Below are 4,466 nucleotides of genomic sequence, written 5' to 3'. Positions count from 1 at the left end.
TATATGGAAAAAATCACATTGATAATCTACCAAATGTCAAATTTATTTTCACATAAAAGTCTACACAAGCAATATATCAGCTCTTCACAGCTAACACATTCATCAAATAAATTGAATGTATATATAAAAAATGCACATGCCCGCGGGCACACAGAGAGATAGTACTGTTGAACTAACCTTGTTTGTTAAGGGCCTTTTAGGAGGCTTGTAACTTTTCTGGGAAAGCAAGAAAAGTATGACCACCAGGAGAAAAACTTCGATAAATAAATGTCCTTCAAACAAAAGTTAATAATGGTGAAAATTAATTAATTAAGTTAATCAATCACATTTATAATCGTAGAAGAAGAAGAAGCTATTCAAGTTCAGTATAAGAAAGATTACCACCGATATGGACTCCAAAAACTACAGCTCGCGCAGAAGGTGCATCTAAAGCAAATTTCACCCAATCTATTGTAGTGTTCATGAAATTCAAGACAGCTGAGGCCATCGTAATCTCAATATCTCAATCAAATAAGCAATGAAGCCTTTCACTCAAGCACATGCATTCCCGCTAGTCAAATTTCATGACACTCTCAAATCACTGCAATATATGGATAATAAAAATCCTCCATCATACTATACGAATCGAACATAAAACATTCCAGACGACACATAATACGAACGAATCGATGTTAACACAAAAACTCAGAACCACAAATACTATGATGAAAAAATCACTGAATGTTTTCGGGATCCGCGATAGTAGATGATGAGGGAATATAGCGTTTGAATGATTGAAGCAAAACGACAAGACGTACCTGGCGATTGGGAGAGGGAAACGACGAGAGGTACCTTGTGCTCCTTGCTAGATTCAGAATCAGATGAGAATGAGAGGAAGAGAAGAGAAGAGAAGAGAAGACTCAGTCAGACAAATGGCAAATGGGGAATTTTGGTTTTGGATGAATCAAAGAGCTATGATGAGGCCACATCACACATAGTCACCAATCACTTAACGGTTGTCATCACGCGGCGGCTTCTTCTCTCCACTCCCCCCCTGCTTCCTCGTCGATTCACTTTCTGTTTTTTTATGCGAAAATTCTGCCTTTTCTTCCTTTCAAGATTTTAAAACTTTGGATTGGTGGTGGTATTAACCAGTGTATTAAAACCGGGATCGGAACAGTAAAATTTCCATTTATATGAGATTTAGTTATGGAACTATGGGTTGCATTGCAATTGATTCTATAATTTATTAATTATTTATCGAATGAGAAAATCATTTCACAAATAATGAAATTGTAAAAATACATTCATTAATCAAATTTGTTTAGAGTAAACACCATTTTTGATCCCTGGCAATATCTACGAAATTCTTTTTAGTTCCTGGCAATAAAAAAGGACCAAATTGGTCCCTAAAATTATGAAAAAAAAGGGTCACGTTAGTCTTTCTGTCAACTTCTCCATCACGGTCAAACTAACGGTGCCCATGTGGACGGGGCACGTCTGATGACGGGGACTAGACGTTAGACACGTTGGAACTACAAACGACGACGTTTTCTTGAAAATGGGTTGCAATGTGTGTAATGGAGACGACGACGTCGTTTCCTCTTCTGATAATGAACCCTAATAATGAAAAAACCCCAAATTCCTTAAATCGAACCCTAAACCGGAAACTCCATCCCCTAAACAGCAATACACCCCCAAAATGTCTGCACTTTGATGATTGAAACTCGACGACAGTAAAACCCATCAACCGAATTTCTGGGCGTGGGAGAAGATGAGTGTTTCTTCTGGCATGGGGGGATCAAGTGGGAGTAAATCAATAGGGGAAGAACAATGACAAGGACCGGCGGTTGGAGGTGCAAATGTGGGAGACAAAGTATTGTTTATACCTCCAAAACTGAGAGGAACCCAAACAGGGTTTTCCTTGGTTGTCCTAATTTCAAGGTATGAATTTGTAATCTGCCCCTTTATTGAGTTGGAACACTTGCTAACCGTGGTTTTTTTTTTTTGCAGGAGAAGAAGCCCTATTGTGATTTTTTTATATGGGAGATGACATGTGTAATGAACCCATGGAGCTGGAAGAAGCAAGAATTCACACTGTGGAGTTGGATGTTGCTGAAATTAACTTCAAGTTGAAATATGTGGAGATGATGATGAGAGAGCAAGATGTGAAGATTACTGAGCAAGGAATGAAGCTTCATCAGCAGGAAAGAAAACTGAGTGATGTATACCTGAAGATGGTGGAGGAGTTAGATAGGATGGACAGAAAAATTAGGATAGTTGATAGGTCAGCTAGGGTCTTAGGTGCTTGTGTTGGTGTGATCATGATCTGTATGTTTGTTGTTAGTGTGGTAAAGGTAAAAACGAGTGACCCAAATGTATTTTTCCTTCAGTGAATTGTAATGAGTATTCCTTCTTTATGTTATACAAATTATGTGTTAGTGCCAATCTGTTTGTGTGTATTATTAAAAAAGCCTTGAAGGATAAAAGATTGCTACATTGTATCACAAACAGATGTAGATTGCTACTAATATAGATGCATAACTCATGACATTGCTGATGCAGAAGTTGCATACTGTTATGCATATTTTGTTACTGATTGCAAAACACGAGGACCATTTAGGTCCCTAGCAATGTTACTCGAGGGTCGTTTTGGTCCCTGACAAAGTGCACGGGGCACTTATTGGTCCCTGATTCCAGAATTATAGGACATGAGTTCTTGATGTCCAAATCAACAAAATGCAGCACTCATTTTAACATCAGAAACATATTTTGTCCCTGACTTATATGCTTTGCCATCAGAAATGCACTTAACATCAGAAATGCAGTATGCAGGGGTCCAAATTGGTCCCTCACAATGAATGTCGGGGTCCTAATTGGTCCCTGTAACCAGAAAATTGGGCATGATCTGTTTTGCCAGTAACACAGCACAAACCTGCACCAGAATGCAAATATGGCAGCTAAATGACCAACAACAAGCTAACTCTCTTAAAAAACATAAGAACCAGAAAATGCACTTATGACATGCATCAACCCTGCCACATAATAGCTGCAACATTCATCAACCTGTGAACCAAAATAAATTGCACTTAACATCCAAAAGTAAAGCCATATGGAATGACCAGTAACCAGAAAATATGGCAGCTACATGACCATGCCTCAGCTAATTGACCAACTCAGTTAAAAACATAAAATGGACATGAAATTATCACATTCATCAACCCTGCCACATAACATGCATATCCAGAATATAACCAGTTACACATAATTGTCTTCCTAGAACTAGAAACCAGTAGTGCATTACAAATAAAAGCCAACTAATAGGAATCATAAGTGAGGCCTATAAATACAATATGGCCATACATAAAAAAATTACATTGTAACTGTATAAGGCCTCCAAAAACAAATGGCCAGAATTTACAAAAAAATCCCATGATATCCACTCCTTGTTAGTTGGCTCATGCACTACTCCCTTGTTCTTCTTCATCAGCAGCTTATTTTGTTGAGGATGGCCTTGGTGGCCTGAAACCAGGTGTTGTCATGAAGTGCAAAAATCTGCTTCGTGTGCCACTGCTTGCTGCCTTCATTGTCTCTTCAGTCAACACTGCATTTTCTTCTTCTAGAATTGAAGGAGGTGGGTGTAATGTCCCACATCGGTTGGAGAGGGGAACGAAGCATGCCTTATAAGGGTGTGGATACCTCTTCTAGTGTGAGGCCTTTTGTGGGGTGTCCCAAGAAACAAAACCGTGAGCTCGACGGTGCTTGTGCGCGGGGAAAAGCGGACAATATCATGCTACAGGGTTTGGGGCTGTTACATTTGGTATCAGAGCCTGGCCCTGGACCGGTGTGTACAGCGGGGACGCTGTATTCCCAGTGGGGGAGGATGTAATGTCCCACATCGGTTGGAGAGGGGAACGAAGCATGCCTTATAAGGGTGTGGATACCTCTTCTAGTGTGAGGCCTTTTGTGGGGTGTCCCAAGAAACAAAACCATGAGCTCGACGGTGCTTGTGCGCAGGGCAAAGCGGACAATATCATGCTACAGGGTTTGAGGCTGTTACAGTGGGCTACCTCCTCTCAAGTTGCCTTGATGGGGTTGAGAACTACCAACTGCTGAAGGGCCTCCTTGACTTAATGGGATTTCATCTATTGAGTCAGAGCCAGTCCTCACAGATTGTGGTCTTGCTTGGCTTTTATCTGTTTTAGAAGCTGGTGGCCCCTTACAACTCTTGGCATAGTGTCTAGTCTGACCACATTTAGTACACTTGGCTGCATATGTCCTTTTGACTTTCTTTGTCATGCTCCCTTGGTCTTCAGTTGGGTCCTTCTTCCTGTGTTTCTTGGGACGCCCAATTGGCCTTTTAAGTTTTGGTGGAAGAGGTTTGGGTTCATCAGATGCAGGTCAATACTTGTCCGAATTCACTGGGTTTAAGGTGTGCGCATATGTGGCATGCAATGCATCCATTGTAAGCCATTGATGGACATAGT

General features: G+C 40.5%; 1 long non-coding RNA gene across 1 annotated transcript; it reads right to left on the bottom strand.

Annotated features, from left to right (window-relative positions):
• Positions 1 to 176: 176 nt before the first annotated feature.
• LOC133300053 (uncharacterized) lies at positions 177 to 1,105 on the bottom strand. The gene is made up of 3 exons (XR_009750017.1): positions 798 to 1,105; positions 382 to 580; positions 177 to 272 (listed from the first exon to the last, which is right to left on the bottom strand). It is a non-coding gene; the product is annotated as an uncharacterized LOC133300053 (long non-coding RNA).
• Between the last annotated feature and the right edge of the window lie 3,361 nt (positions 1,106 to 4,466).

This window comes from Gastrolobium bilobum, unplaced genomic scaffold (assembly GCF_033153095.1).
Source record: "Gastrolobium bilobum isolate Gb01-03AN ecotype WA unplaced genomic scaffold, APGP_CSIRO_Gbil_v1 utg57927, whole genome shotgun sequence".
In the NCBI taxonomy this organism is placed as follows: domain Eukaryota; kingdom Viridiplantae; phylum Streptophyta; class Magnoliopsida; order Fabales; family Fabaceae; genus Gastrolobium; species Gastrolobium bilobum.
Note: the sequence above shows the minus strand (reverse complement) of the source record. Positions and strands in the feature narration are given on the sequence as shown.